This window comes from Macrosteles quadrilineatus, unplaced genomic scaffold, assembly GCF_028750875.1.
Source record: "Macrosteles quadrilineatus isolate MER2022 unplaced genomic scaffold, UCM_ALF_1.0 Scaffold_9__3_contigs__length_116548681, whole genome shotgun sequence".
Classification (NCBI taxonomy): Eukaryota; Metazoa; Arthropoda; class Insecta; order Hemiptera; family Cicadellidae; genus Macrosteles; species Macrosteles quadrilineatus.
In genome coordinates, this window is record NW_026542602.1 from 90,387,528 (window position 1) to 90,413,092 (window position 25,565).

Here is a 25,565-nt window from a genome sequence, read left to right on the forward strand (position 1 = left end):
TTCTGTACATCGAGGTAGACTTCGTTCTGTACTACATCAACGTGAAGGTGGTTCGCTCGGTGATACCACGGTTCACATTATCGTGCTGTCATCTGTACGACATTTGTCGTTCCGGTGGGCTTCGCTGGGTGATACCATAGATAAAACCATTAGTCGAAGATAAAACTTACTCCCCTTGTGTTGTTTAGTCTTTGGTGATACCACGGTACACATTATCGTGCTGTACGACATTTGTCGTTCCGGTGGGCTTCGCTGGGTGATACCATAGATAAAACATACTCCCCTTGTGTTGTTTAGTCTATGGTGATACCACGGTACACATTATCGTGCTGTACGACATTTATCGTGCTGGTGGGCTTCGCTGGGTGATACCATAGATAAAACATACTCCCCTTGTGTTGTTTAGTCTATGGTGATACCACGGTACACATTATCGTGCTGTACGACATTTAGGCTAGGCGCACACGAGCGATTATTTTGAGGCGACTATTTCATCGGCCAATCTGTGCATCATGTATTTGAATGGAAGCGCGCACACAGGCGATCGAGAATTGCGCCGATTTTAAAATCTGGGTTTTGCCACAGATTCGTAGGCGAGGCGATTGTCGCCCGAAAATCTGTAACGTACAGGTTGTTATCAGTCCGCGCACACGGTCGACTAAAAAATCGGCCAGTCGCTTGTTGTTCTCCTCAGGAGTGGTGTGAGTTGTGTTGTTTTCTTTGCTAAAAAGGCCACAGCTGTTATTTTAAGAACTTAAACTTTCAACAGACATTAAACAGTAATTAAAGAACTTTTTACTGTCATCACGTAAAGTGTATAGTTTATAAAACTGTCGATTTTAAAGTCTCTGACTTACTATCAGTTGAACCCAATATTTAAGTTGTCTTCTTTTTTTCTTTGGTCTAATTAGAAGAGCACAAACACAGGTTAATTCAACAAAGTTCATTTTAGGATAGCTTAAACGCGCTCAAAAAAATCAATTTCTCGACAAAAAAATCGCCACGTGTGCGCCTGGACATAAATCAAGTGCGATTTATTTTTGGCCGATTTTTTAATCGGCCGATCGAAAAATCGACCGTGTGCGCTAGGCCTTATCGTGCTGGTGGGCTTCGCTGGGTGATACCATAGATAAAACATACTCCCCTTGTGTTGGTTAATCTATGGTGATACCACGGTACACATTATCGTGCTGTACGACATTTATCGTGCTGGTGGGCTTCGCTGGGTGATACCATAGATAAAACATACTCCCCTTGTGTTGTTTAGTCTATGGTGATACCACGGTACACATTATCGTGCTGTACGACATTTACCGTGCTGGTGGGCTTCGCTGGGTGATACCATAGATAAAACATACTCCCCTTGTGTTGTTTAGTCTATGGTGATACCACGGTACACATTATCGTGCTGTACGACATTTATCGTGCTGGTGGGCTTCGCTGGGTGATACCATAGATAAAACATACTCCCCTTGTGTTGTTTAGTCTATGGTGATACCACGGTACACATTATCGTGCTGTACGACATTTATCGTGCTGGTGGGCTTCGCTGGGTGGCCGCGGCGGAGGTGGCGCTGGTATGCGGCCATTCCTCTCTCGCTGACCCAAATAAACCGGCGCAGACTTGTTAAAATGTCGGCGGAATGCCGTTGTTCGCACGGCTTCTTCTACTGTGCGCGTCGCGTTCGCTTGGCGAGCCCAGCGGTTAAGTTATCTTTTTGGCCGCTAAAATTAACACATTTGTAAATCACAAGTAATGTATGCATTTTGCGCCGTTTTTTGTTTTCTCTTGGGGTCTCTTGTGCTGTAAAGAATGCTTTACTACCCAGTTCCCAGGGTCTACATCGCGAACGCACGAACACTGAGTTTCGCTCTGTAATTATTACATAATTAATTCTCCTAATGATAAGCAATTTAGTCTTTTGAGATTTTGCCGGTCTAGTCACGAACGTTTTTGCGGTTCTGTGAGTTTTTCTGCAACGACACTATTTGTAGCGTTAATTGTCATAGTTCCCAGGTACAATGACATTGAATCTATATTTAATCTCATTACTCCATAAAAATAATTTTTCGTGAACGAATCCAAATATTTTCTCGTAAGGAAACCTCTCGTAGGACCTGAATTTATTATGTTATTTTAGTTATTCTATATCCATTTTGTGAAGTAATAATTAAAGTATGTTTAATACTTTATTTTAATTAGCCTACTGCTAAAAAAGAGAACAATAATTACTACCGTACCATTGGCAATATAGCATTTAATTTTATATTATTTGTGTCCACTTTCAAAAAGATGACCGTCTCTTCAAACTCCCTTAAGGGACTTGCCACACCAGCAGTCTGATGTAAACATATGGGAGTTAATTTTAGAAAATAGTCTTCCTCTGTTTGTTCCCAATCAAATGCAGTCCTCCATGTTTCTTTCACTTTTATGAATCGTTTGAACATCTGTACTATTCCCTCCTTTTGTATAGATCGTGTAACACAGTGCTTAAAACGAATGATGATTCTTGATGTGTTTTGGTCTTCACCATTAGATTTTCTACGCCCATGCAAACTTTCTCAACGAAAACAACCTCGTATCAATACAAGTTTATTTATCGGCGACGGAGGTGACGGTGACGCAGGTTTGCTGTGTTGTTGACGTCACTATCGCACGTCAGACAGTTATATTGTTGCGGCGGCGTGTGTGTTGTCTGACGTTAATTTACAGCTGTAGCTGGCGCCAGTCGCAGTCATATCGCGAACGTCTAGTCGCCACCCCAGCCACGGGCCACGAGTGTAACGCGTAGGGACTTGTTCGACGATAGTATAGAATAGGTTTGCTTGAAAAGAATTTATATACATTGGATATACTACAGCTTGTTGGTATGCAGTAAACAAAAAGTGGAATGGAGGAAATGCTCTATTGTTGGTTGTAAGCGAGTGACGCGACCAGGGGGCGTAGCTCAGATGGTAGAGCGCTCGCTTAGCATGCGAGAGGTACCGGGATCGATACCCGGCGCCTCCAGGCATATCTTTTATTCAGGTTTGGTTTAATGGTTGGACAGTTTTTGTTTAATATTAGCGAATTTATCTATAGGAGAGCAGCAGAACTATTAGCATTACCATAGGTGGCACGCGGTAAGACCTAGACCCAGTACCAATTTACTTTTTCATTTTGGTGTCCCCGGAGACTTTAAACGCTGTATTCAAATTAGACAAATTTACTCATTTGATCCTATACTATTACCATTATTTGGTCGAAAACACTTTTCTTCCCCGTAGCAGCAAACCCAAGTATACTACTCGTTAAATCTAATGTTATTTGAATGGGGAATAAAGTCTTGTTTATGAAAATATTTGAGTTAAAATCCGATCAAATTGTAATTTGCTTAGTCTGCAGGATTGCTGCGGCAGGGGTATTCATTATTTGACATGGTGAAATGTACTTTAGTGATTATAATTACTGCAGTGGTGATCAGTATGTCACTTTTTTTAGCTGTTCAAGTGCGTACATCAGGCTCAAAACATTATTACAGCAATTAGTGTTATAAGAGTAGTACAGTATTACTGTATATCATGTTTTAAATACATTAAAATATACTAAGATGCTAGTATTGTAAAAAGTCTGTAGACTCTCTTAATTTTTTTAAGCTGTTTTTCTTTGTTAATTAAAAACTTTAATAATTCTTATGACACAGGCTATACTATTAGGTTTGCTAAAAACTAATATTTAAAACTCTCTCTGTTTATTCGAACTATTCACATTCGTCATTTCGTGATTCCAATCCCCATCCAATATAAAAATACTATTTTGGGTAGCACCCATGACTAGTAATGAATAAAAATAAAACTGGTTCTGTTTCATAATACTGTAATTATTGATATTTATAACTAACTACCCATCAGCGAAAAAGTACAGTATGTTTGCCGCCACCATAGCAGGATTATTTTGTCACTTTCATTGACAGTGTGGCCGATAGCGGCTAAGTTCATTGAGAGGAGCTGGACTCGATGGTCTGGCACCTTGGATGTATAGCCGTGTGAAGGGGAGACATTTTTTACTTTTATCTGTTTTATTTTATTTGTAAACATAAGTGCAGTGTACTTACACCGTGACCAAATGTATTCAAATGTATTTACTCAGCGGAACCTACTTTAAGAAGAATAAATATCCAGACAAACCGCAGACAAAGAAAATTAAAAAGTGCAAGAAATACAAACAACTTGTTGAAAGACAGAGAACGGGTGGCACTGACAGCGACACTAGCGCCGGGGTGTTGCAGCGGAGAACTTGGGAACCTCGGGTCACGGCGAGGGCCGGTTCATTCACGTGTAATTTCCACAGAGCAAAGAATAAATTTATTATATTTATTGTTAGTTGCCTTCTTGTTCTTTTTATTACATCATTCATAGCTCATCTGTTTTTTTTATTTTGATTTGGATCCATTTTCATCTTAATGTGCCAAAACCATACTTTGAGAGAATGCCAATGATTTTCTGGGTCATTGCATCGACTTGAGACCCTCAAAATGCACATCGACACATTAAGGGCTTTCAAACAACATATTAAACGTTAAAATTGAGCCAGTAGTTTTGCCGTAATCTTGGTGACATAAATCACCTCACTCTTTTAAGTAAGATGATAATGATTATATACAACTTTGCATTTCATTGTCTGATAACACATACTGAAATCCTATTTAAGACCTAACTTTAGAACTATCTTTAAAGCTCTAATAATTTGCAGTATATTTTGCTTACAACCTATCAAATTATGACATTGGTTATTGCAATAACAAATGTCATTTTGTCATTTTGCATTGTCATTGCTGAACTATGTTTGAAGCACAAAGTGCCTTTTTTTACCACTACTTCTTATACTCTGACTGTTCAATACATCAAACAAATCGTTAAATTGTCTTATAAAACCAATCGTTGCTTGACAATCTTCAAATCCTTTTACATTGTTATCTAGCAAATACTTAAGTGAATCGGCAACAGAGTTACTGAAGACCTGTGCAGCCAACTTTACTTTCATTTTCTGTTTCCAATACTGTACATGATCTTTAGTGAGTTTGTTGCCTAAATGTAATTCTTGTTCGTTTTGGACTTCATGCAATAACTTAATATACTTCCACTCTATTCTTTGATTCCCTTGCACTAGTATGCCGTAATCTCCTAGTGTATTTCGTACCAGTTTCAGCATGTGTGAAGGATCTAAAAATAAAAACACTGGATTTCCCGTACAAGGGTGAGGAAAAAAGGTTTTAAGATTTTTTGTCAATATTGAGCAACCGAGTTTATTTGCCATTGCTACATTGCAAGATGTTCCATCGCAGGTCAGTGACACAACAGTTACCCCAGCGTCATGTGCTAGTGACAAACCTTGTGTAACCAGGCCAGAAAGCTGTTCACTTGTTGTGCTAGACACGAAAAAATATCCAAGAGGTATTTTCCACGCAGAATTGAAAAAAACAAGGTGGAAAACAAGTACCTCAGATGCCAAAGTTGACGAATCGTCTGAAACTGGTACTCCAACGTTTACAGGGCCATGGAATTTTTTCCCATCCCATTCCAAATGCTTGCGGATGGCCATACAGTCTATTTGTAGTGAGCATATTGAAGGGTGCTTACTCTTAGCAGAATATTCTGTTAAGGCTCTTGTTACCTCTGTGGAGAACCCTGGTTCGCACTGTACACTACTGTACCATCTCCGCAATGTTCGGGTATGAGGCAAAGCGGTGTTAAATGTTTTGCGAACATATGTATACGCCTTTGGCGACAAGAAATGAAGTGTTACAGCGAATGCTCTCAAGCGTTCTTCATAACATTTCTTCAACTGTGGATTTGTTGTTTTGTCTATAGCACGTCTAATCAAACAGTCAGCATTTTGTGATATTGAACTAAGTAAAGAACAATCTTCTTCTTGAAAGTTTAGTTTTTCTTTTAAATCTTTACAGATGCTTTCGATGTTAACAATTTTTTTCTTCAACCTTCTATTGGACTGTCTTAAGGTTTTAACTTTTTTTCTTGCCTGGAAAAGTTTATTTTTTGTTAAACTCAATTCTTTTTTCAAGGCCTGCTTCCTTGGCGAATCATTATTAAGTTTATTAGTAACAGATTTCTTAAACTTTTTTTAGGTGGTTGTCTGAAGCATTCAGGATCACTAATTGTTGTGTGTTGCTCAGTTTCATTGGTACTGATGGTTGAGCATGGCTCAGTTTCTTTGGTAGTTTCATTAGTTATTGTCTCATTGAAGAGTCTTTTTGCTGGAAGCTTGCGGGTAGAAGTTGCCTTAGAGTTAGGAATACTCGGAAACACACTCGGAATAACACCTTCCCTCAGCCTGACGTAACACAGTGATGTTCTGTCGAAGTCTGCTTCAGTAAAGTGGTCAGAACATACACGGGACTCACCTGAAGGTTTCCAATCTTTACGTCTTACAGCAACTGTCCATTTTTGACGTAGAACAGGTTCCTTTGGAAATCTGAAAAATGAGGCCATGTCACACTTTTAAAATAAAAATAAAATAATCATTGAGAATGAGTGACCATGAGAACCTATATATATTTATACAGCACCAGAAACTAGAATTTTAGCTGAAAACAATGATGCAAACATGTTTAGGCGGGGACAAATATTAATGGGAACTACAGCCTTTTAAACTGTTTTTGTACTTTAGTAAATCTACTGAATTTCGATGCAATGTTCTCTCACTAAACACTTTATTTATCAATTTCCTGTTGTTTCTAAATTACTTAAAATAAATGTTATGCCCACACTAATAGTTAATAATCTATTTTGTATACGCTAATTTAAATAGGTATCAATAGTTTTTGAACAATCCTAGAAATTATTCAAATATGAGATTAAAGTAGTTATATTCTTACACAAAGTACCACAGTTATTTAAAATTTTAGTAAAATACATTGATTTTAAATTAAATAGAAATAGAAATAGGTTATAACAAATTATACGTTTTAAAGAAACTCTAAACAAGGAATAAAGAATGGTTTAGCCTACCTGTGAAATGTTAAACCTTCTTTTTTCTTCTTGGCGCTGTTGCTACAACCAAAACAAACACAGTGCGGCATTTTGGAAACAAAGTCAACAATCGTAATAAAATAACATAGGCTATACTTGCCATAATACACGAATACGATGGCAAGGGTGGATGCGAATAGATGCGAATGCGGGACGAGACGACGCTCGGGCCGCGGAAGCACTAGTGCCGGGTAGTGGAGGGGAGGCGCCATCTTGTGGGGTGCTTGGGCTTCAACGCCACACCACTGAGCGACCGCTCTATTTTTATTCTTTGCTCTGTGACTGTACCATGTGTATGAAATGTTTAAAATGAAAACTTATCGTATTGAACTCCGACTTGGTGTGACAGAAGCCTCGCAAGTTTCCGTAACAGTTCGGCAAACGTCGTACATGATCGGCAATGTTCGGGCAGGATCGAGTGGTCCCGCCGCATTCCAGCGGATTCTTGGAACTGGTCAGCACGTCGTCGGCCAGGTCCAGTCGCCGATAATTTCCACAAAAATGCGTCCATTTAAAATGCAGCATACCTTTATATCCACGTGATCGAAGATTGGCCAATCGAACTTCTAGGGTAATTTTGTTTGCGGAAATTGTAGTGAGCGCTCAATATATAAGCCTCTAAGCTAAGAGACTTGGTTACTTTTTCGTGCGTGTATTATTACAGTTGGTACTTTACTACATTTGAACACCAAAACTACAAGCACTTATAACAAATCCTTTACTATTTTAAACTTTATCCAAGGCAATGTAAATGTGAAGCGAAGAGTCGAGGGGATGAAAAAGTCTGCTAAGTGTTGGAAGACTACAGACACACACCATGTGAGTGCTATAAACGCAACTTGAACGAGAAGCGAGGAGTAGAGGTAATGCAGAAAATCCGCATTGTTGGACTACAGTAATAGTAAGTAGCATGGTCTATTAGATTGTTTTACAATAGTGAGACAGTGACGGCCTTCCTCGTCCTTATAGCAACATACCAAATACGCACAATTCCGTCTGGTTCGATATCCGTTACTCGGAGTCTGATCTCCAGTACCCAATGTGTGGCTGTGGCCATCTAAACGTACAGCGAGGTGTAGGGGAATGTAGCAGGACTACAGTAGTGAGACAGCGACGGCCTTCCTCGACCTTATAGCAACATACCAAATACGCACAATTCCGTCTGGTGCGCTACCCGTTTCTCGGAGTCTGAACTCCAGTACCCAATGTGTGGCTGTGGCCATCTAAACGTACAGCGAGGTGTAGGGGAATGTAGCAGGACTACAGTAGTGAGACAGCGACGGCCTTCCTCGACCTTATAGCAACATACCAAATACGCACAATTCCGTCTGGTGCGCTACCCGTTTCTCGGAGTCTGAACTCCAGTACCCAATGTGTGGCTGTGGCCATCTAAACGTACAGCGAGGTTTAGGGGAAAGTAGCAGGACTACAGTAGTGAGACAGCGACGGCCTTCCTCGACCTTATAGCAACATACCAAATACGCACAATTCCGTCTGGTGCGCTACCCGTTACTCGGAGTCTGAACTCCAGTACCCAATGTGTGGCTGTGGCCATCTAAACGTACAGCGAGGTTTAGGGGAAAGTAGCAGGACTACAGTAGCGAGACACACAGCGACGGCCTTCCTCGACCTTATAGCAACATCTATATAAATAAAATTAGAGTTTTGTCTGTACATTGCTTAGAATAATGAACTTTTTGGTTATTTTTACATTTCATAGGTCAGAGAAACCGAATCAAACCTTATCTCAATTTCTGTCTGTCTGTCTGTCTGTCTGTCTGTCTGTCTATCTGTCATTCTCTTGGTAACGCTAAAATACGCACTTTATTACAACTACTCCTCAATAACTATAGCACTGTCCCGCCTGAAACTTATTTTCCAAATACTATACATATATGAGATGGTTTTAGACGTATTTCATCGAATATGAGACAGTTAGATATTTAACAGTAAACCCTTGAAAATCAAGTTTTTGTCGATTTTTGACGTGGAATTTCTGGAAGCCCATGTTAACCTTATGAGAAATGAAATTATTGAATCTTAACAGCTGTTTCAATTAAACAAGTTGGTTCTGTTCTGTGATGTTCAATAGCATTAAAGTTACAAGGATTACCAACAGGGTGCAGCACTAGCACTATTATTTCTTTTACATTTATGACAACAGCTAATTTGCAACCTGGAGGCGAGTGAGCGTAGCGAACGAGCTAACCTGAAGGCAAGTGAGCGTAGCGAACGAGCTAACCTGAAGGAAAGTGAGCGCAGCGAACGAGCTCCAACATACAGGTGAGTGAGCGTAGCGAACGAACTTCAACCAGGACGTGATTGAGCCATGCAAACGAGATCAGATAGTAAAAATAAAAGTAAGCCTACCGTTATAGGATCGACCGGCAGACACAGAGGTAATTTAACCTTTTATTGATTGTCATACCGATCCGGAACAACAAAAAACAACATAAAATGAAGCTATGTATAATAGTTTGGCCAGCATATCTTAAAATATGCAAACCAACTGCTGTTCTTTATATAAGAAGGTTTCAACTGAATATTATAAGATCCCCGTGCGTAGAACGGGTACACAGCTAGTACCAAATAAGCACAATTCCGTCTGGCGCGATACCCGTTACTCGGAGTCTGATCTCCAGTACCCAATGTGTGGCTGTGGCCATCTAAACGTACAGCGAGGTTTAGGGGAAAGTAGCAGGACTACAGTAGTGAGACAGCGACGGCCTTCCTCGACCTTATAGCAACATACCAAATAAGCACAATTCCGTCTGGTGCGCTACCCGTTACTCGGAGTCTGAACTCCAGTACCCAGTGTGTGGCTGTGGCCATCTAAACGTACAGCGAGGTTTAGGGGAAAGTAGCAGGACTACAGTAGTGAGACAGCGACGGCCTTCCTCGACCTTATAGCAACATACCAAATAAGCACAATTCCGTCTGGCGCGATACCCGTTACTCGGAGTCTGATCTCCAGTACCCAATGTGTGGCTGTGGCCATCTAAACGTACAGCGAGGTTTAGGGGAAAGTAGCAGGACTACAGTAGTGAGACAGCGACGGCCTTCCTCGACCTTATAGCAACATACCAAATAAGCACAATTCCGTCTGGCGCGATACCCGTTACTCGGAGTCTGATCTCCAGTACCCAATGTTTGGCTGTGGCCATCTAAACGTACAGCGAGGTTTAGGGGAAAGTAGCAAGACTACAGTAGTGAGACAGCGACGGCCTTCCTCGACCTTATAGCAACATACCAAATAAGCACAATTCCGTCTGGTTCGATACCCGTTACTCGGAGTCTAATCTCCAGTACCCAATGTGTGGCTGTGGCCATCTAAACGTACAGCGAGGTTTAGGGGAAAGTAGCAGGACTACAGTAGTGAGACAGCGACGGCCTTCCTCGACCTTATAGCAACATACCAAATAAGCACAATTCCGTCTGGCGCGATACCCGTTACTCGGAGTCTGATCTCCAGTACCCAATTTGTGGCTGTGGCCATCTAAACGTACAGCGAGGTTTAGGGGAATGTAGCAGGACTACAGTAGTGAGACAGCGACGGCCTTCCTCGACCTTATAGCAACATACCAAATAAGCACAATTCCGTCTGGTGCGCTACCCGTTACTCGGAGTCTGAACTCCAGTACCCAATGTGTGGCTATGGCCATCTAAACGTACAGCGAGGTGTAGGGGAATGTAGCAGGACTACAGTAGTGAGACAGCGACGGCCTTCCTCGACCTTATAGCAACATACCAAATAAGCACAATTCCGTCTGGTGCGCTACCCGTTACTCGGAGTCTGAACTCCAGTACCCAATGTGTGGCTATGGCAATCTAAACGTACAGCGAGGTGTAGGGGAATGTAGCAGGACTACAGTAGCGAGACACACAGCGACGGCCTTCCTCGACCTTATAGCAACATACCAAATACGCACAATTCCGTCTGGTGCGCTACCCGTTACTCGGAGTCTGAACTCCAGTACCCAATGTGTGGCTTTGGCAATCTAAACGTACAGCGAGGTGTAGGGGAATGTAGCAGGACTACAGTAGCGAGACACACAGCGACGGCCTTCCTCGACCTTATAGCAACATACCAAATAAGCACAATTCCGTCTGGTGCGCTACCCGTTACTCGGAGTCTGAACTCCAGTACCCAATGTGTGGCTATGGCCATCTAAACGTACAGCGAGGTGTAGGGGAATGTAGCAGGACTACAGTAGTGAGACAGCGACGGCCTTCCTCGACCTTATAGCAACATACCAAATACGCACAATTCCGTCTGGTGCGCTACCCGTTACTCGGAGTCTGAACTCCAGTACCCAATGTGTGGCTATGGCCATCTAAACGTACAGCGAGGTGTAGGGGAATGTAGCAGGACTACAGTAGTGAGACAGCGACGGCCTTCCTCGACCTTATAGCAACATACCAAATACGCACAATTCCGTCTGGTGCGCTACCCGTTACTCGGAGTCTGAACTCCAGTACCCAATGTGTGGCTTTGGCCATCTAAACGTACAGCGAGGTGTAGGGGAATGTAGCAGGACTACAGTAGTGAGACAGCGACGGCCTTCCTCGACCTTATAGCAACATACCAAATACGCACAATTCCGTCTGGTGCGCTACCCGTTACTCGGAGTCTGAACTCCAGTACCCAATAAGCTATCACTTCAACGAACATTCGAGATGGTCATGATGGATAGCCTCTGGACCATACAGCAACAATAATAATGGTTTAATTTACCTCTGTCAATATGGCTTTTTTTCTTTTTTTTCGGTGTGTTAAATTGAAGCAAGGACCATATTGGCAGAGGTAAATTAAACCATTATTATTCAAGATGGATCGTACACATAATGGATACTGTATAAACATTCCTAATTTTCAGCGTTCGAGATATAGAGTCAATGGTCGTAGCTTCCAGAAAGTTACAACACTTCGAACCTGAATAAGTTAGTTGTTTTTGACTATCTACACACTTTGAAAGACAATGGTAAAATCACTCAAATCGTGTTGTTGTATTCTGGATTACTGTACCTTTTTTGTCTCAGCCCGATAGAAAAGAGGTGTAGTTTTGTTTTCTCTCATTTATATGCTGATTACGTGTTAATACTTTTCACGAGTCCAAATTTGCGCTCTAGAAGGCAGTTTTTTGTTTTGGTATGCAAATTCAAGTAGATATCGAAACAGTTTTTTCCTTTGTAAGTTATTTCAGTGCACATAGTGATTATCTTAAGTGAATAGGCTATAAAGTTTGTAAAGTCGCAATACATTCAAGATTTTTTCTTGCAGAAAACCTCCAGTCATGAATCATTTACAAGATATTGGACACACAAGGGTTTAATCTATTTTAAATTTTCCAACCAATATTATATCGGTGTATTTCTCAATATGAATGTTTCAGGATATCAACAAATGCTTGTGTTATTTTGTTTGTTATTGCAATGCAGATAACACATGTATTAATGTATATCCGATAACTGAACTCTGCAGTATGTACATCTTTATTGTTGGTCCATGAATCACTAATGTGTGTACGAAAATAGTTTGTTTGCATATCGTGCATATTCGCAGTAATCTTATAATTTGTGCAACGTCGGAATAAAAAGAGAGAGAGATAGAGAGAGAGTGAAGAGAGAATGTTCTGACCTAAAATAAATTGAATTTCTTTTTCATCGAATACGATCTGTAAGCAAGTAAATCTGTCTACATATTTGTACCTGCCTGGAACATATTTTACTAGAAGTGTCATGATTTTTTAGACAATTTTTACCAAACACTAAATCCCATGCTTAAAGATTCCTTTGCAAGAAAAAGTGTATTAACTTATACTGATTTAATCATTGTAATTCTACATTTAAGAACTCTCTTCAAACAGACACTGTTTTCAACATGTTTAAAAAATAAGTGTGATTTTCGATTTTCTATTGGGCAAATGGTTTGCGTTTCCCATGGCAATTTGTGGCCACGAAAACCTCTTTAAATGTTTCAATTAGTAAATTTAATATTCGACGCCAAACTATTTAGAAAGCCAACTCATTAATTTTTGGTACGTGATTTTGTTTAAAACTAAGGGGAAAAGAAAAAAATCTATTCGCAAAGCTCAGTTTTCTCGGTGTTCAATGAAATAAAGGTTTCTTCTGGTCTAGTAAAATTAGTTTACAAGTTGTTATAAGATATACAAAAACGACAATTTAGTAAAAACAAATTTGCCAAAGATTAATATTAATAAAAAGAGACAAATATGTGTAAAATAACTCAACGAATCTTAAGCCTGTTGTCTATAATGTAACGGAGCACAGGCAACATTCCATCGCCAAAACAGACGTCGGCGCTTTTCATCAGCATCTGCTGATAGACATCATTAATTTGCTGCCTTTCTGATTGTGCAAACAGTCTACCGCACCGCCGTGTATTCAAAAATGTAACCTTTAACAATATTTTACATTTGCAATATAGTATTACTGATATAATTTTACTCGATTCCTTACATTACTAATGAATTTATGACGTGGACGCCCGCGGGGAGTGCTCGGAACCTTGATCCTGAAGTCCAGGTTCTTATTCCGGCATACGTCAATTGGCAGTTCCACATAACGTCGGGGACTCCAGCCAAAGTTGAATAGGTCCGCCGGTCTACCCATCAAAATGAAGATTTAGCAAACAGAACAGTATCTTTATTTTGTATTTTCTGTTTACAGACAACTTACTCTTGAATTACACTCCGTTCAAACAGCCGTGGCACCTGACGGATTAGGAGACCCCATGGAAACCTTTGGGGCCTCCTAATCCCTCAGGTGCCACGGCTTTTTGAACGGAGTACTGTATATACCTGTTACGTTGCGACTCACTTAAATACAAATTACTAATATAATCCTAATCCTAACTTCCTGTAAAGCTGAGTGGGTACATCTGGTGCTATTTCGAACCTGAGAAAATTAATTTTTTTAAGATTCGAAACTGGACCCATGTGGTCCTTGGTCATTTGGATTTTAAAAGGTCCTGACCAATTACACTTAATCAGCTGCTGATCTATCATCAAGGAGGATATCTCGTCTAGGAGATCAAAACCACAGCATCTAGACCGCCACAGCTGGAGGGAATTTTATTTTTGGGTTTGACGGTTTTTCAAAACATAAAGAACATAGTCTTTCAACTGGACACACTTAATTTGAACTGGAATCTAGGTTTACGTTTTCAGCAGAGTGCGCATAGTGCCGTGTGCAGAGTGCGCATGAGGTGAACGGCCACGTCCAGTCTCTGCGCTACTCTCCACTCGCATTCCTGCGCCGTTCCCAGCTCCGTGACCTTCGCTTCAAGGTCGTCGGCCTCGGCTCTGCCAGCGGCCTCAGCCACCCGCATCAATGGGGAGGATTGGCAGGCAGAAGAAAAAGAAGGTAAGGGTAGTGCCGGGAGAGAAGAAATGCAGAAAGGTCCGACCTTTGTAGGTGTGAAGTACCTACCAGAAGAGGGCAGATGGAAGAAAATGAAAATGGCACAGGAGTGAGTTTTAGAAACAAAGTGAAAAGTGTGAGTGAGTGGTCTTTGAGTCAAATGCAAAATCTAGTCAAAAAGCTAAAAAAGACCTCCCTTGCACTCTTAATATGAGCATTGTATACATATATATACTTTTTAGGGGAAAAAATTACATGGCAGGGAAGTCTGTAATGTATTTTTACTTAAAACACTACTCCAAAGCAAAACAATGCACTGCATTATGTACTGGTACTGTATATGAGAGAATTATAGAAACTGATAGCTTCCAAAGACACTCAAATGCCTGCAATGAGCGTCTGGACAAATATTTTCATACTCCAAACTCAAAGAAGAAACATCCCGACGAACTCAAAATTTCTAAGTTAAGAGTAAACTAGTATTGATAAGATCAATGGATTTTCCAATGATGGATGGGAAAGAGTGTTGAATGAGCATGGGTAAACACAAAGCACCCCACGTGGAATATAACTATTAACATTGACTATATATACCTACACTGTGTATTGCTCTGATGCCCTTTTTGGACCTACATTACAGCGGGTTAAAATCTATATTGTTGTACAGTATTATATTTGTCATGGATCAGTATAGATGCCAAGAGACGGTATGTTGCACGCTGCACCAGATGAAGGATGTGTGAAGGTCGCTGACATTTGAGTTCCAAGAATGTCAGACCGGACCATCCGGGTCAGCGTTGTCCATCTGGACGTCTGGTCTCCGGTCATGGTGTCGTCTCGGAGATGGCAACACGTTCTTCTACCAACCTTACAAATTTATGGTCCTCTCGTGCCGGATATTGACGTCAGTAACTGAAGAATGAGTTTCTGCGCTGAATAAAGGAGTTTCGTTCTAGTTTTCGTTTTAGGATTTGAATTTCTTTGAATTAAGGATTTGAATTAAGCACGACCAAGTATATTGTGTGAGATAAAGAGCTGCAGTTTATCAAAAAGTAGAAGCTTCTTCCAGAAGATTTTTAGAATCACAAAACGAGCACAATTTCACGGCCAATGTTGTCAACACTTCTTCATTCGCTATGGTAATTTTGTGAACAATCTCTGATTGTAAAAAATAATTAATAGTGTTCAACCAGACACATTGCTATATAGGCTACTTGGAAGATGAAGATATGTTCGAATGTCCCCATAACAGATCAAGTGCACGGCCGCTACGGTAGAGTCGGCCACCGTAAATGGCGCGGAATGTCCGGCATTCACCTCGGCTCGGCTCGTGCCACTCAGGCGGGTTGCTGTTGGTTACAGTTCTAGATTGCGACAAAGACCAGAGCGGTGCTTAGTACAGTCCCGTCCCGGCCACGTAAAGAGAGAAAATGTCCAGGTAGACCCGGTCAGGCCTAATCCACCGTTGTCAAAACATAGCTATTGTTTTGAAACCGAGGGGGCGCGCTACCCCATCCCAGCGGTCATTGCTACCTCAGCGGTCATTGCCTGCTGCTTCTCAACATCGACTAGCCAATCAACGAAGCGACGTAGAATTGCGATTCAAATTTTGTGATATTCGTCTTCACTTTGTGAATAAAATGACCTGTCACTTAATTATAGGCGATCACCCGTTCGATTTATAGAATTTGCACTGGCCCGAGTTATTTCTAAGAATTAAAGGGATGCAGTAGCAATGACCGCTGGGATGGGTTAGCGCGCCCCCTCGGTTTCAAAACAATAGCTATGTTTTGACAACGACGGAATAGGCCTGACCGGGTCTACCTGGACATTTTCTCTCTTTACGTGGCCGGGACTGTACACTGTTGGATAAAGCATGTCTGTAAAAAGATGAAGATATTAAACAGAAGAAATTGATTATGAACCTTTATTTGAAACTCTTGGAGATTCACGTTCATCTGCATTAGCAATGCTAAACTCATTGAAAAAACGTTTCCAAGCTAATCCCAACTATCATAAACGGTATTCTGCCTTCATTTCTGAGTATGAATCCCTAAATCATATGTCAAAAGTTGAAAATCATTCTGAAAATGATAATATAAAATTTTATTTACCTCATCATGGTGTTTTGAAAGAATCAAGCTCAACTACAAAACTAAGAGTAGTTTTCAATGGCTCACAACCTACTTCTTCAGGGAAATCTCTAAATGATATCTTACACTCTGGGCAGAAACTACAAACCAATTTATCTGACGTCCTAATATGGTTTAGACAGTTCAAATATGTATTCTCATCTGACATTGAAAAAATGTATCGACAAATAGCCGTACATCCTGATGACTGGGATTTACAACGAATCCTTTGGTATGAAGAGGAACAACTTTGTACCTATCAACTGAAAACTGTAACATATGGATTATCATGTGCTCCATTTTTAGCTTTAAGGACAATGGAACAACTAGTCATTGATCACGGCAGTCAGTATCCTTTGGGAGCTTCAGTCCTCTCAAAAGGTAGATATGTTGACGACATATTTGCAGGTGCTGACACAATTGAAGAATGTCAAGAAGTTGTGAAACAGGTCAATAACCTCTGCATGGCAGGCTGCTTTCCTCTGCAAAAATGGATAAGTAACGATCCCTCAACGTTAGCTTCTATATCTACTGAGTGCCATATAAAAGAAACATCGGTCAATATCAAAGAATCTCTCAAGGTACGTACCTTAGGCTTAATCTGGCAACCATCACATGATAATTTCCAGTTTCAGCAGGATATTCATCCTCTAGAAATAGCCAATAAAAGAAATGTTCTATCAACTATTGCTAAGCTATTCGATCCCCTAGGTCTCATCTCACCTGTAGTTCTTAAAGCTAAAATATTTATGCAACAGCTATGGCTCATGAATCTAAACTGGGATGAAATTCTTCCCCCGTCCTTATTGAAACAATGGCAAATATTTGAAAATCAACTTCAAGACCTACCTGAAATATCAATTCCCAGATTCTTAGGAGTTACAAAGTCAAAGAGGATCGAGTTCCATGGTTTTTCAGATGCATCACAATTTGCAATGGCCGCTGTTATGTACATCAAAGTGATTTCTTGTTCACAAAATGTAACAAACATAGTCTGTTCAAAAACTAAAGTTGCTCCACTTAAAAGAATGAGCATCCCCAGACTGGAGCTGACAGCAGCACTATTGTTGGTACGTCTTGCCCACTATGTCAAAAAAGTGTTAAGTATTGAATCTGCACCATTGTGGTTATGGACAGATTCTCGTGTGGCTCTCACGTGGATCCAAAATCAACCATTTAAGTGGAAAGACTTTGTTTGTAATAGAGTTACTACTATTCAGGAACTAGAACCATCAGCTCAATGGAGATTCGTTCCCGGCAAAGATAATCCAGCTGACTGTGCTTCTCGTGGATTATACCCTAAAGCCCTCAAAACACATACGTTATGGTGGTCAGGTCCCTCTTGGCTTGCAGAAGACTCTACAAAATGGCCTACAACTTCTCATGAACCTGCTAAGGAAGCAGTATCTGAACTTAAACGGCAGAAGTCCTCAAATGTAGTTTGTTCGTACTCTGAACCTGAGTTACTGAGTCGCTACTCTGATCTTAATAAACTATTGCGTATTACATCATGGTGTAAACGGTTTATAAATCGTCTCAAAGGGAATCATGATACTGCGTATACTCCATACTTAACTCCAAAAGAGTTGAATGATTCTCTCTTATTCTGGACAGGGTTTGTCCAAAACCAAGCGTTCATAGAAGAATTTAAACTGCTAAAAATGAACAAGCCTGTACATCAGTCCAGTAAACTTTACAACTTAAATCCATTTTTTGATCATGACAAACTCATCAGAGTTGGCGGAAGGCTTCAAAATGCATCTATTGAGTATGATACAAAACATCCTTTCATTCTCCCAAAAGATTCCCTCTTATCAAAACTAATCATCAACGATGCTCATATTCGCACACTTCACAGTGGAACTACCAACACTCTATCAAAAGTAAGACAGCGCTTTTGGATTCTTGGAGGCCGTCCAACTGTAAAGAAAGAATTATCACGCTGTGTTATTTGTGCTAGATATAGAAGTGAACAAGCTCAACAACTCATGGGACAGTTGCCCCCATCAAGAGTCACCCCTTCACGTCCATTTCTACATTCAGGAGTTGATTATGCTGGACCTTTCATTATTAAAACTTGGCATGGAAGAGCAGCGAAAACATACAAAGGATACATAGTATTGTTCATATGTTCTTCCTCTTCAGCAATTCATCTTGAACTAGTCACAGATTATTCCTCAGAAGCTTTTATCGCTGCATATAAAAGATTTACTGCTCGTCGAGGGATATGTGCAACTATCACCAGTGATTGTGGAACAACATTTGTTGGTTCAGACAGTGAACTAACCCGCCTTTTCACAGCTTCAACATCAGAATCAAACAAATTAAGAGATCTGTTATCTAAGGACGGAACCCTATGGAAATTTAATCCTCCTTCTGCTCCTCACTTTGGTGGTCACTGGGAAGCTGGAGTGAAGTCTGTTAAATATCATCTAAAGAGAGTTGTAGGTGACCACATATTAACGTATGAAGAGTTTCTTACAGTTCTCATCCAGATAGAAGGAGTATTAAATTCAAGACCATTGTGCAAATTGACTGAAGATCCAGATGACTTAACAACTTTAACACCAGCTCATTTTCTGGTTGGTGGTGCTTTATCTGCTGTTCCAGAACCAGATCTAAAAGGAGTGCCACAAAATCGACTATCACGGTGGCAGTTATTGCAACAAATGAAACAAAGCTTTTGGAAAAGATGGTCCAAAGAGTACCTACAAAAAATGCAAACAATGTACAAGTGGAGATCTCCATCAACACCGGTGGAAATCGGATCAATTGTTCTCATTATCGATGAACAATATCCCCCATCAAAGTGGCCTTTGGCTAGAGTGATTGGCGTTCACCCCGGACAAGACAAGATAACTCGAGTTGTGACACTTCAAACCGCTACTGGGATATTGAAAAGACCGATTGTAAAGTTGTGTCGTCTACCAATATCATCTGCAAGCTGATGCTCTCTTTTTCTTTTGGTGCGGGAGAATGTTAAAAGAATTGTATTTAACATATGTTCGTTTACAATATTTTGTAAACATCTCAGTTCATTGTTTTTCATACCAAATAAAGGTTCATAATCAATTTCTTCTGTTTAATATCTTCATCTTTTTACATTTGGTCCGATTACGAGCCGGATCATAACTAGTTATCAATCATTTTTGTTATTCATCAATTTTAACATCAAGAAAATTATCATCAAACCTGTTATCTTACATCTTTATCCTGGAAAATCGTCATGTCATCTCTGGAATCCAAACTGAATTTACAAGAATCACGAATTATCTTAATGAAAAATCACCTCAAACCTTTTCAAAATGAAAATGCAGATTCTACATCTTTGAATAAATCAGAAGTTAAGACAAGACTGGAAGTTTTGGAATCAACATGGATGAAATTTGAACGTGATCATGAAAGGATATGTGAGTCAAAACCAGAAGTTCTGAAGGACAGCATGTACATAATTGAAGATCATTATAGTATTGGACAAGAAGCATACATGATGAGTAAATCAGCAATGATTAACCATTTAGAGAGCCTACAAGAAGAAAGCAAGGCTGCAGATCGAATAGGAACAAATCCAAAACCAATCCTTCCTAAAATACCTTTGATTCAATTCTCTGGGGACTATGAATCGTGGAAATCTTTTAGTGATATCTTCATGTCCTTAGTGAACTCAAATCCCGATTTAACAAATGTTGCAAAAATGCATTACCTGAAAAGTTGTTTGACAGGAGAAGCTGCACAACTAATTTCAAATCTAACCATCTCAACAGAAAATTTTGAGCTTGCTTGGAACAAACTTGTTGGACGTTACGAAAACAAACTCATTCTAATCACCAAACACTTGGATGCGATCTTCAAGTTTAAGCCATTGGTGTCAAAATCTGCAAAAAGTTTGAACAACCTACTGTCTACAGTGACCGAGTCTGTTAAATACAATTCTTTTAACAATGTCAGCTGGTGATTTTTTTACAAGAATTCAAGAATGGTGCAGTCATTTTAACTAGATAACGTTCCCTCATTAGATGTTGATTTGCAGTAGGATGTTAAACGTTGTCAGATAACTTGGCCTCTCTCTCCCGAAAAAGGATGAGAAGATGCTGGTGTCGGTTCAAGGCGGGGACACACTTGTCATACACCCTTCCGATCCTACTACGATCCGATTTGCGGGATTCCAGAAGGATCGGTGCGGGATCGGAGGGGGTGAACACACATGTCATACACGCTTCCGAACCGGCGACCCGTCTCCGATTTCCTCCACCGGGTAGATCAACACTCGCCAGTCTGATTCGTAAACGTAAACTACGTGCAGAAGGTGATAAATACTGTATGTTCAAAAACTTTGGTATTCAGGATTTAGCCATGGTGGCGGTATGTCTAGATGAAGAGGAAGAAAGTCAGACATCTCTGGAGGGCAGTGGAAAACGGAGAATTTGGGTCCATTCTGCATGGAAGGAAAGCAGAAGTGCCCATTATATATATTATAGGGTTTTCTCTCTCGAGTTCGTTTAGCTCTTCTACCCGTCCGATTTTCATGATTGAGGTCTCGAATTGAAGGTATGCACGCACAGATTTCAAATCAAGCATCGGCATATATTTATCTTAAACCATTGTTCCTAAACCTTATGAATAAAGGTTATTTTTAAGAAACTACCCGTCCTGCATCCGACAAACGAATAGACTGCAGTGTCGGTGCGTGATCGGAGTCAAAATCGGAGTAGGATCGGAGTATGACGTGACGCGTGTCGGAGAGGTGTAAACAACCGCGTTCAATGTTATGTACCATTCCCCTCTCCGACAGTCGTACCGCAGTATGATCGGAGTCGGATCGGAAGGGTGTATGACAAGTGTGTCCCCGCCTTCAGTGTCGACCAACGATCACATCGACGGTACTCGCAATTTTCCCTCAGTAAATCCCCGACTTGCAGTCGGTTGCTGTACGTTGTGCGTTTACTTGGCCTCTCTCTGCCAGGCAGGATGAGATTATGCTGGTGCAGTGTCGACGGTAGTCACGCACCACGTTTCCTCAGTAGATGTTGACTTGCAGTCGAGTGCTATACGTTGTCCGTTTACTTGGCCTCTCTCTGCCAGGCAGGATGAGATTATGCTGGTGTAGTGTCAACGGTAGTCACTCACCATGTTTCCTCAGTAGATGTTGACTTGAAGTCGGGTGCTGTACGTTATCCGTTTACTTGGCCTCTCTCTGCCAGGCAGGATGAGATTATGCTGGTGCAGTGTCGACGGTAGTCACGCACCACGTTTCCTCAGTAGATGTTGACTTGCAGTCGAGTGCTATACGTTGTCCGTTTACTTGGCCTCTCTCTGCCAGGCAGGATGAGATTATGCTGGTGTAGTGTCAACGGTAGTCACTCACCATGTTTCCTCAGTAGATGTTGACTTGCATTGGGTCGCTGTACGTTGTCCGTTTACTTGGCCTCTCTCTGCCAGGCAGGATGAGATTATGCTGGTGCAGTGTCGACGGTAGTCACGCACCACGTTTCCTCAGCAGATGTTGACTTGCAGTCGAGTGCTATACGTTGTCCGTTTACTTGGCCTCTCTCTACCAGGCTGGATGGTTTTATGCTGGGGTAGTGTCGACGGTAGTCACGCACCACGTTTCCTCAGTAGATGTTGACTTGCAGTCGAGTGCTATTACTGTCGTTTACTTGGCCTCTCTCTGCCAGGCAGGATGAGATTGTGCTGGTGCAGTGTCGACGGTAGTCACGCACCACGTTTCCTCAGTAGATGTTGACTTGAAGTCGGGTGCTGTACGTTGTCCGTTTTCTTGGCCTCTCTCTGCCAGGCAGGATGAGATTGTGCTGGTGCAGTGTCGACGGTAGTCACGCACCACGTTTCCTCAGTAGATGTTGACTTGCAGTCGGTTGCTGTACGTTGTCCGTTTTCTTGGTCTCTCTCTGCCAGGCAGGATGAGATTATGCTGGTGCAGTGTCGACGGTAGTCACGCACCACGTTTCCTCAGCAGATGTTGACTTGCAGTCGAGTGCTATTACTGTCGTTTACTTGGCCTCTCTCTACCAGGCAGGATGGTTTTATGCTGGGGTAGTGTCGACGGTAGTCACGCACCACGTTTCCTCAGTAGATGTTGACTTGCAGTCGAGTGCTATACGTTGTCCGTTTACTTGGCCTCTCTCTGCCAGGCAGGATGAGATTGTGTTGGTGCAGTGTCGACGGTAGTCACGCACCACGTTTCCTCAGTAGATGTTGACTTGCAGTCGGTTGCTGTACGTTGTCCGTTTTCTTGGTCTCTCTCTGCCAGGCAGGATGAGATTATGCTGGTGCAGTGTCGACGGTAGTCACGCACCACGTTTCCTCAGCAGATGTTGACTTGCAGTCGAGTGCTATACGTTGTCCGTTTACTTGGCCTCTCTCTGCCAGGCAGGATGAGATTGTGCTGGTGCAGTGTCGACGGTAGTCACGCACCACGTTTCCTCAGCAGATGTTGACTTGCAGTCGAGTGCTATACGTTATCCGTTTACTTGGCCTCTCTCTGCCAGGCAGGATGAGATTATGCTGGTGCAGTGTCGACGGTAGTCACGCACCACGTTTCCTCAGTAGATGTTGACTTGCAGTCGGTTGCTGTACGTCGCCTGTATGATTATCACGGTAATTTCCCTCACACCCGCGTGTGTCGCACTTTGCCGTCGATTGTGTCGGTCAGTTAACGACATCCCTTTCCTATACAAACCGGAGTCATTGCCTTCCTATTACAAGTCACACTCAATTAGTTTTAATCGCTTCATATCCATTATAAACTCCTCCACAATTTTAATGACATCTAACGTGCGAAGATTTTTACAACTTTTAAAGTCTAGCGAACTTGGCTTTGTATTTTGTCGGTTGACACTTGAAACATACTTACAGTACTAGTATAGACGTCAAAATATGCTATATAAGTGTATATGTCAACTTGATTGTTTATAAACAAGTCATGGCGCACTATCCTTCTGACCACTGGTTTAAAATGGATTACGCATTGTGAGCTCGGCTCGGATCAAATTCATTGCAGCATACCAAACACCACAGGAAGTTTGGACCAAATTTGATTACAATGTTTCTAGTTTGTATCCAGACGATGTTGAACGTATCCTGATCATAATTTCTGAGACTTCGACGACAAATAGCAAACAGCATTTGCTGGTCTCGTCTGAGTCACAGTTATGAATGAAGACTCGGTGACCTTTGCCCCTGGAGGTCAATGACCTGCGACTGGTTCATTCACAAGCGACATTCCACCATCAGCGCGGTGGGAACTGAGTGCGCCGTCCCCGTGACATGTTTTGGTGAAATTTGTCGGGGAGGGGTGAAAGTGGAATGATATAGGAAAATGTAAGTTGCTAGAAGATAAATAACACACGAGTACAGTTAACGTGTTGTTCTTTAATTTTGTTTTAACGATTTGTGTATCGAGACTCTTTCGAATAGCTGAGAGAATCCGTAAATTTTATACAGGGCGTTTAAAAAAGTCACGGACATAATTTACGTAGTGATTCATTGAGTCAATGAGTCAATATAAGAAACAAACGTTCATATAGACATACTGTCATATCTCGATCCGTTTAGCGTCTGTCTGTATGTGATTTTTTTTTCAAAAACATTCATAACTTCTTAACGGTTTGAGCTACAGCGTTGGAATTCTGACAACATGTTCATCTTATTGGCTGTATTCTTTGTGCCAAATATAAATAAATATCCTCAAACCGTTCCAAGCAATCACCACGTAAATGATTTTCTTATTTGTAAACACCATGTATAAATGATAAAAGTGTTGGACAAAAATTGCATTCTCTTGGAAGTTTGATGCCAAACGATGGCAATTCCATTTGTGTTTGACTATTGATAATACAAGCGAGAAATGCGAACTTTAATTACGCCGTGCTGATTGGCACTTTACTGCCCAAAAGTAGTTTTTAGATTAAACATTTATTGATTTCATAACGGCTATAATATACTCGTGCTTCGATATGGGAATAAGACGTGAAATAGAAGAATGTGGTTCTTTAAATTTGCCGTATGAACTAATTTCACACCCATCACTCACTTTAGAATAAAAATTTGACTTTATCGCATAGTAAAAAAAATTCTTTTGTCTACAGTTGTCCCAGAGAGGGGAATTTTGCTCACTATAATTATTTTGCAGAACAGCCGATTTCTCAACATACCTTACTTTGTCCACTTTCTGGCTAATTTGTTTTGCTCAGTAGCTCAGTTGTCATCTGGAGTGAGGAATGGCGGTGAACAAAGTTACTTAGGCCTACTACTAAATATGGTTACTAAACTTATTTTAAAGCTTAGTCCTACTTATCGAAGTCATACAAAAGAATGTAACAACATACCGTAGTGTAGCAATAAAATTACTGTTTTTATTTTGATGTTTCATGAGTTATTGATTATTGAGTTATTCGCTAAGTCTTCAATTTTAGTCAAGCCTCTTTTACGCCATTGCGCAGAATCGCATAACACTATAAGCAAAGTTCCCACAAAGTTGATAATAGGCCCCCCTTTAATTAAACTTGGCAACTTTGCAACCCACGGTGTCAGAGCCCTAGGAGAGTTTCTAAATAAAAATACAGTAGGCCTATGTCCATCTGTAGCATGGCTCTATCCCTGAAAAATGTCAGCTTCATCGGTCCAGTCGTTTTCACGTGATTGGCCTCACAAAAATCCAAACTGTCACATTCATAATATAAGTCCAAATCATCCGTATCCTGTCCAATCATCACATTAACAACAAATGTTGGAAGTGACGTCGCCACGGATTTTCGGCTGAATAGTTCGCGACAAGTCGCTTGTTCTAGACCAGTCTGCCGACAGTGAATGTGGATCGACAGTTTCCTATCATGACACAACCATAGCTATTGCAGGAAACCCCACAACATCAAGTTGAAAAACACCAGGACATTATATACCTTTTATGTCAAAATCATTGTGGGTTATAAAATACAACTCTAATGAAAATTCTTTGTAAGCATGATATTCAAAAGTTTCCTTCATTCTTATCTTAAACCAAAG

General features: G+C 41.0%; 1 protein-coding gene and 1 non-coding gene across 2 annotated transcripts in view; both read left to right on the forward strand.

The window, feature by feature from the left end:
- Positions 1 to 25,565, forward strand: part of LOC129003102 (zinc transporter ZIP11-like) — a 74,376-nt gene that overhangs the window by 24,686 nt on the left and 24,125 nt on the right. The gene's annotated exons all lie outside the window — the stretch shown is intronic.
- Trnaa-agc (transfer RNA alanine (anticodon AGC)) lies at positions 2,938 to 3,010 on the forward strand. The gene has a single exon. It is a non-coding gene; the product is annotated as a tRNA-Ala (tRNA).